Raw genomic sequence first — 9298 nt, forward strand, 5'->3', positions numbered from 1 at the left:
GAAAGCAGTTGGCATGGTGGTTAACATATTTAAGACTCAAAGATAATAAAATTGAAACCATAAACCAATAGTCATTGTAGAGAGGAATAGGACATGAAGGATGAGCTCTGATGCATTCCTGCAAATTTGCTATTATGAGCCTAGCTTGATTTTAATGCCTCTGAGAGCAACTGAAATGTATCATAGAGCTTTATACCCAAAACTGTTCATTCATTTATGCAGCCTTCTTGAAGGCTTCTTGTTCATTCAACAAAGAAAACTAACCTTAAGCATGTTCTCCATTGATATTCCTTCAGGTATTTCCATGGGCAACATGGAGGCAAGGCAAATGATCTCTTGATCAAAGGCTATAGATGACCAATCAAATGGGCCAGGTGGCCTGAAGCATGGGCACCTTGATTCTTACTGCAATCTGTCAATGACAGATGTGCATGGATGAACTGAAAATTTCCATTTAAAATTTCATGGAGAACATAATGTGCAGCAATGCACATTTTATCTATTTTTGAAATGTTATTGCATCACATATTCATAAGAAGGACAAATATTTTAAATGTAGGAAACAGTAAAAGCATGACAGGCTCTTGAAAACATTTACCAGTCTCATATAGCAATAACTCTTAAATGTTAGCACTGAAAATGCCTGGTCAGAAAGTACTTCATCACCTGGAGGAGGATTTTAAGCTGGGCACCTCCACTGACACTTTGCTTTGATTAGGGCTCCTGCCAATAGATTTGATCAATGTTCTGCTTGCCTAGTGGAACCTCCTAAATTCTCATTTGCAGCTGTCACTTTTCAGGGACTTGCAAACTCTCAGATCATTAAAGTGGCATGCCATGTGACTTAGATTTGACAGACAATCACTTACTAAAAATATCTGTCCCAAACAGTGCTGATGTTCTAAAGGGATATTTTCAGCTTCTTGTTCTATCTCCCTCTCTCTGATGACACTGTACCCAGTGAGTTGAAAGCAGCAGAAGAAATAGCATTATTAAAGGCAGCAGGTTATTGCAGTGCACAGCCTGTCAATGGGGATTTGGGTCAGAAGCAGGAATCCATGCAGTCCTGTGAAGGTCTAATCTCTGTTGATCCTTGTAGCCCATGGACCTGTCACTGCATACTCCCGTGCTTCTCGAATAGTCATAAGTCTTCTCTCCAAATGGCCTTTAATTAGAACTGCTGTCACTGTTGCTTGGTTGGGTAGGTTTGATCCGACTTTGTTCGAGGCCATTATAATCTCTCCTGGTTCATGCTCAACTGGTGTGTCAGAGATTAAGGCCTTGCATGATTTCTCAAATCGACAAGTAGTGATGGCTATGGGCTGGGAAGGCTAGATACATTGTGAGAAATGGATCTCAAAAAACACCATTGCAAGGTTAATCTATGGTCTCCTCAGCTCCTCTATTGTATATGTTGAGTTTTTAAGCAGGGCAGTATACAGCAAAGTAGAAACTCACCTTTTAAACTGCATTCTTTTGTGAATTTTACTTACACTCTGGGCTTTGGAATTTTAACTGCAATTGATACTGGGATTTATCCCTTCCAGTGTGTATCTTTATTCCTGAAGTGGTTGCTTTATAAACATTCTTGGCATTTCTGTTGAAAAATACCTATTTCCAAACTGAGTACCACCTCCATAAAGACTCCCCCATGAATAGAATTGTTATTTCTGCCTATGTCATATTTTCAAAGGTTCTTTCTTTTACTCCAAATCTAGAAGTCCAGGGTTGTACTGTTTAAATATTTCACCCTTGTTATGTGCACAATGTTGTTTACCCAAATATTTTATTGCAAGTAAATGCAATGAAAATGTAATTTTTTTTTCTTTCTGCCTGTGACTTCTCCAGTACTTTAGAATTAGGTTGAATGATGAGATCTATCAGTAAGCCAGAGCCCACAGGCTACTCAGATTTCTGAGCTAATTGAGGCAGGGACTGAGAAGGTATAATTGGTATCAATTTTACAATATGATTGGTTTTGGATTGAAGGTTTCCTTTTAATTGACCCACTCTAATGGGTAACAGGTAAGGAAGGCCTATGAATAATTTTTTGAGTTAAAGAATCCTATTTGCACTCCCTCTTTTCTGGCTGGTGTCACAGGAGTGTAATTTTATATCGGATTCCTTGCCCGGCACTCCACGTAAACTGGAACACTTCCTGAAATCTGTGTTTTCACATGGGAACTCTGACCTTTTTGTGACTCCTGTGGCAGAGGGAGAAGCAGACTTCCCACTGAGCAGGGAGCCCGATGCAAGACTGGATCCCAGGACTCTGGCATCATGACCTGAGTCGGACCGTTAACCAACTGAGCCACCCAGCAGTCCCTTGTTAAGATATGTTAATACTTTAAGGCTTATAATAGAAAATCAGGAGTTTCTTTCTTCAGTTTTTATTTCCCCTGATCCTCACTCCACAGGGACAATTAAGTACATTTAGCTGTTCTTCTGGTATATAATAATATCATATTTTAAAAATAATGTGTATGTTATCATTTATTTTTCAGTTTTTGAAATCATCTTTTTATTTTGAACTCATATAAGATAAGGCTTATAATTCTCACTGTCCTCCTGTCACCATATACCCGTGCAAGTTTCCTTCTACCCATCCTCTGAATATATCTATATTACCATTTAGATTGGATACGAATTTAGTATTTATATTATTCTAACTGTTGACTCTGTTCATAGTTCTGCAATGGGGTATACTATGATTATGTTTTCCTTCTTTGACTTTTAATTTTTCTTGAGGTTAATTATCCTATTTTTCATTTGCTTGGTTTTCTGTATATATATATATCTCTCTCTACCTCATCTGCAAACTCTCTAACACAGCAGTGAAACTCCCCTCAGTATTATCTACATGGTTGACTAATCTATTGTTCTCTCTCTTTGTTATCTTTTCATAGTGATATCTCCCCAGGATCCTTCTCTTCTCTTCTTTCAGTTCAGATCATTTGCAATCTGAGTTTGCTACATAGCTGTGTCACCCTGAGATTTCCTTTCACCTTCCTTCTAGGATTCCCCTAACTTATCTCCTGATCCAGGATCCTATATTTTTATCTTTAATCCATCCATTTTGGTAAAACATGTCTGTAGCAGAGGGATTCATGATCTGCTTGTCCTGGTATTTATGCCTCTGTGTGAGAGGTACCTAGTGACTTGCTTCTAGGCAACAGAATATGGCAAGGGTGAGAGGTTAGCAGTTCTATGATTACATTACATAAGATTGTAATGCTGGTCTTGCTAGAAGGTTCTCTGCCTTACTGGAATTGAAAACAAGCAAACAAACAACACACACACACAAAACAAGTGGCCATAGTGTATGGAGAGGGCCTCATGAAAAGGGACTGAAGACAATTTTGGCTGGCAGTCAGCAAGAAACTAAAGTCCTTAGTCTTACATCTGCAAGACATCTGAATGCTGCCTACAAACAAGTGAGCTTGGAAGGAAATCCTTCCCTAATCAGACTTTCAGAAGAGAGTGCTGCTCATCATCTTGATTGTAGCCTTGCGGAGGACATAGCCAAGTCATACCCCAAGATTTCTGTTCCACAGAACATATGAGATAATAAATATATGTAGTTTTAAGCCACAAGATGTGTGATAATATTATTGCACAACAATTTAAAATGAATATTGTACTAAGTTTGGTAATATCATTATGCAGCAAAGGGAACCAATGCATTATCTTTCAAAAGGGTGTACCTTTTGCCTATGTGAACATGCTTTTCTCCTATCCTCAACCTTGACTGATAAGTTTGTTCTGTATAAAATTGCAGGTTGGAAATAATTTTTTATTCAGAATTTTGAAATCTACATCCTCTTATAATCCATAATGCTGCTATTCGGAAATCTTATGGTTATAATTTTTTAACCCATGTATCTGACTCCTGTTTTTTTATTTTTTCCTTTCCACAAGTATATAATAGGATCTTTGTGTTATGCCAAATGTTTTAAAAGATAGTTTTGATGTGCATTGATGCAGGTTTTTTGGGTGGTCCCTGCCAATTTGAAAATAGGTGTCCATCAATTCTGGGAAATATTTTGAGATTTTTAAAATTAATTTCATCTGTTTTTTACCCTGTTTTCTTTTTTTGGATCTCCTATTAACCAAATTCCTGAATTGATCTTATACATTTCTTATTTTTTCTCCAGTTTCCAAGACCTTTAATTTTTTTTTAAATTTTCTTGGGACATTTTCTCAACTTTACCTGTCAACCCATCTTTTCATATTTTAAAAAATTTATTTATTTATTATTTTTTAATATCACTCAACCTACATTTCTAGTCTTACCTCTCAAAACTTCCCAGAATAAACTTCTTTTTTTTAGCCAATACATGGAATCTCCCATTACCTTAGTTTTACTGTCCTCTCTTGCTTTTTATTTACTCATCTAGTCTGCTCACCTCTATATCTCACTTACTTAACCTTTAAGTCTAAACTCAAACTTCAACCATTATGTAAAGGATCACTTTAGCTGTATATGATGTTTCTTTGAATTCTCATAACATTAATTTTCCATAATACTCATTTTCCTTTTTCCTGGTTTGTTTTATATTGTGCTTAGTTACATGTAAGTTCTGCCTAGCTAGATTGTGAGTTTACTGGAGGATCAAGTCTCTAAGTCTTACTACTTATTCATTGTGTTGATCCCTTTACTATATCATTGCATCTCCTCAGTAGTCTTTGGAATGAAAGAATGAATCAACCAATCAATTAATGAAGCCAGTTTACTATTTCACTCTTTGACAAATTTTATTGCTAAACTTTAAAGTATAATCTCCTTACAGACCCAAGTGAACTTTCTATGGGAGTATGCTCAGAAGTGAATTTTTCATTTTGATGGGATGGTAATGTACTGTCTGGATATGGGGTGTGATTTTGCTCTTTTGTGAAACTTTTATCAGCAGCACAGTGTTGTTGTTGTTTTTCTGTCAGAATATAAAAATCAACATATTCTGTCAACTGGGTTTGTAATTTCTTTAGAAGCTCTTTGTTTCCCTTAAAATGACATGTGAAAAAATGAAAACCATAGAATTTAAAAGAGCATAAATCAGTGCCATGCAGAATTTTACCTTTTGTTTTCTCCTTAATCAGTTAGAGTTGCATGTATAATGTACTTTGAAAATATCAACCCACATATCACATTTTGTACTCTTATCTCTAATATACTGAAGCATAAAGAAGTCACCACTGAGAGGAAGAGTCATAAATTTGTGGAGAGATATCACTTTAGAGTTTGGCAATAGAACTCATAAAAGAACATGAGGGGAAGACCTTATGTCTTTTCACTCATGTATTTCAGTGCCTAATACAGTATCTGTATTACACTAATGCTCAACAAATAATTATTAAGTTAGTGAATGAATGAATGAATGAATGGATCCTTAAATGAAGTTTACATTTTGTGAGCTAAAATTTTTTCTTGACTAAGAAAAAAAATTGACTAATTTTTGCTCTGTGTTACATCCACAGTTGCCTATGAGATGATAGATGCATTGTTGATATAAATAGCTTTTAGCAGCTTAATATGCTATAAGCCACAAGAGATATAGCACTGAAGCCAAATTGCATACATGCACAAATTTTACTGAAAGATGTGTCTAACTCAAGGACATAATTTCCTTCTATTTTTCAGATATACAAAGGGGTAGATGAAGCACCAAAATAGCCCTTTATGTTAAAAAATAATCATTCTTTTAGACCTAACTAAAGTCCTACCTTTCTCAAAAAGATTTTCTTGGCAAAGCTGAATTACATTTACAAAAGCCAAATAGATTTCCTTTCCTCCTTCCATCCCTCTGTCCTTTCCTTGCTTTCATCCTTCCTTCACATATATTTATTGTGTACTTATCCACAGGATGCCAGGCATTATGGCAAGTGCTAGATATTAAATCATAAACTTGAGATAGACATGATTTCTGCCCTTAAGGAACTCACCTTCTATTGGAGGGCTGACAAGTGTTTGCATGTGGGTCAGACTGATAGACAAGCATTTAGGTAGACTATTACACTCACTGGGCTTGTTGCTGTGCTCCAGGGAGACCAGCTTCCTGACTGTCAGAGAGTGTTTGTGGATACTGAGAAAGACGCTCATTTTTTAATTTACATAGGACCCCAAAGGCCTAAGAGACAGAACATGAATCTGGCCATAACTGGGGCTTAAGCATATATATATAGAGAGAGAGATAATGGTGAGGGAAACTCACATTAGAAAAAATACCCATTAAACAGGGCCTTCCCTGTCCTCCCCCATGCCCTCTCCTTGCTAGAGCCCCAGAAAAGCAAGTCCTGGAGTGAGGCTGATGGTCTTCTGCGACTCTCTTCTTCAGTGTCTAGGTGTTCTTTGAAGGAGAGAACAGTGGTATAAGACCAGCACCATATCACTAGTTGCCTGAAGGAGCTGGTCTCCAGAAGCAGAGGACATTTGCTGCTTGCTAGCAAGGGAGAAGCACACCAGAAGCCAGCAGTCCAGACCAGGCCCACGGAGGACCAGCATTAGCCACTTGTTAGGAATGAGCCAAGAAGGACCTTGGAAGCAGCAGCCATCAGAGCAGAAGGGCCAAAAAACCACTAATAGCAACCCTGATTGTTTGTGGAGAATCACATCTTTCCCCCACGCTCAGAGATTCCTGATGGGGATAATTAGGGAAAGAGATTCTGGAAAAGGTGAGAGTCCCTCTAGTTAAAAGATTGAGGTCTCAGACCATTGCCTTGTGCTTATTCTGTATCACTCCCCAAGGAACCTAACAGGGTACTGGGCTTTGTGTGTCCCCTGGGCAAGACATCCAATAGGTAACTTGCCCTCTATCACCCTATGCTATGAATGTGTTCTTCTCCCCAAAGAAGGTTCCATTTCTTTAATACAACAGATCTTGGTCAAGTGTATGGATTCACCTGCTCCAATTAAGATAATTCAAGTAAGACTGAAATCATTCAACAATCATTGATTGAATATTTATTTTGTTCCAAGTACTATCATAGATAATGTGTAAGACATGGTTTTTACTTTAATAACTTTATAAACTAGTCTAGGAGATGCAGCATTTGTAAAGAGAACTATAAAATTAGGCAGAATGAATTAAGTATCCAGTTTGTGGTATGATAGGAGAATTTAGAACAGGGAGAAATCACTTTGGATTTGGGATAACAAGGCTACATGAAAGTGGTATTTGAAATGATTCTTGAGATAGGTAAAGGAAAGGACTTTTGGAAAGATGGCAGATTAGGAAAATTTTAAGCTTACCTCATCCCACAGATACCCCTAGATAACAGTCACATCAGTATAACTAACCCAGAAAATGACCTAAAGACTAGCAGAACAGACTTTCCACAGTTAGTCATAAAGAAGAGGCCACATTGAAAACAGTGGGAGAGCCACAGATGTAGTTGGGGATCAAATGCCTGGTGAAGACCAACCACAAACAGGAGGAACATCACAAGCATGGAGAAGGGAAAGGAGCAGACCTCACACCAAGCACCCCAGACATAGGGTACCTACACTGAGAAAGAAGACAAGTCTCTATAACATTTGGCTTTGAAAACCAGCGGGGCTTAACTTTGCAAGTTTTTACAATAAGTGGGGCTTAACTTTAGGCACTTTAAAAGCCAGTGGGCTCCCAAATGCCTATCACCCAGCCACCTCATCGCTACCATCCCCCTCCCCTCCAGTAACCCTCAGTTTGTTTCCTGAGATTAAGAGTGTCTTATGGTTTGTCTCCCTCTCTGGTTTCATCTTCTTTCATTTGGGGAGGGTAAGTACTATGGTGAGCGCTGTGAATTGTGTAAGACTGATGAATTACAGACCTGTCCCCCTGAAACAGATAATACATTATATGTTAATAAAAAAAGTTAAAAAAATAAATAAATTAGAAAAATAAATAAATAAAAACCAGTGGTCTTTGCTGTGGAAGAGCTGGAGGGTAATAGGAAACAGTCCCAACTTTAAAGAGCCAAAATAATAAAACAACCCCACTGAGATATAGCATAGAAGCAGCAGTTTGAAAAGCACCTGGGATCTCCCCCCTTCATTTTTCTCTTCCTGTTATCTTCTTTTTTTTTTTTTAACATATAATGTATTCTTTGTTTCAGAGGTGCCATGAGAGACTATGGACTCGAGAAACAAACTGAGGGTTCTTGAGGGGAGGGGGGTGGGGGGATGGGTTAGCCTAGTGATGGGTATTAAGGAGGGCACGTTTGAATGGAGCACTGGGTGTTATACACAATGAATCATGGAACACTACATCAAAAACTAATGAGGTAATGTATGATGATTAACATAACATAATAAAATACAAAAAAATTCTTCTAAATATAAAAAATTAAAATTAAAATTAAATTAAATTAAAAAAAAGAAAAGCACCTGGGATATATGTGAAGAGGATTTATTTACTATCTTAGAACATGCGCTGGAGGGGCAGGGATATTTAGAAGACTTTTCCAAGAACAAAAGAGCAAGCAGGTGCCATTTCTCTCCCACTATTCCCCAGCCTAGATAGCCAGACACTTTCTAGGACTAGCACCAACACACTCCACCTACCTTGCTAATACCACATGCCCTGCCATGTGCTCTGCCTGTTTATTCTCCTGCCATCTGCCCCATCCAACCCACCTCACTCCACAGGAGTCCCTCCAAAGCAGTTCCTGCTGGCCACATCTTGCAAGCAGCCTCTGCTAGGACTGGCACCCTTCTGAAGTGACTCCTGCCCTGCAGAGAGGGGAAGGTAAACAACCACACATACCAGTTTGACTGCAGATGGACTGGGGGCAGATACCTAATTTATTTGCTGGCCCTACACACCAACAAAAATATTTTAAGGGGCAGCACAGGTGGGGGAGCCCTGTAGTGCAGGGTCACTGCAGCCCCAGCAGATGGATTGGGGGCAGGCATCTGGTCTGACTCAAGTCCCTGCGAACCAACAAAGCTTCTCTGGGCACAAGGCAGGGAGAGCGCTCTGCAGGTTGGTGCTACTGTGGCCCCAACAGCCAGACTGGCAGTAGGCATTTGATTTGACTGCTGACACCACTCAACTACAAGCCCATAGCAGCCCCAGAGTGGTCCCTAAACAGCATGGGGAGAAAACCCTGCCCACAACAGGCAAAATAGGCAATTGCAGCCATCTGAATTGGAGGCAAACATGGCTCAGCCACAACAGTAGGTTGCATGCAACCCACAGAGGGAACATCCCTGAAGTGCCTGATTCTGGTGAACAGGAGACATTGTGCTACATGGTACTACAGAACTTTTTCTTCATCAGGTCTCTACTTTCAAGAACAAAAGATGTAGCTGACTTTCCTA

This window comes from Zalophus californianus, chromosome 4 (assembly GCF_009762305.2).
Source record: "Zalophus californianus isolate mZalCal1 chromosome 4, mZalCal1.pri.v2, whole genome shotgun sequence".
Taxonomy (NCBI): domain Eukaryota; kingdom Metazoa; phylum Chordata; class Mammalia; order Carnivora; family Otariidae; genus Zalophus; species Zalophus californianus.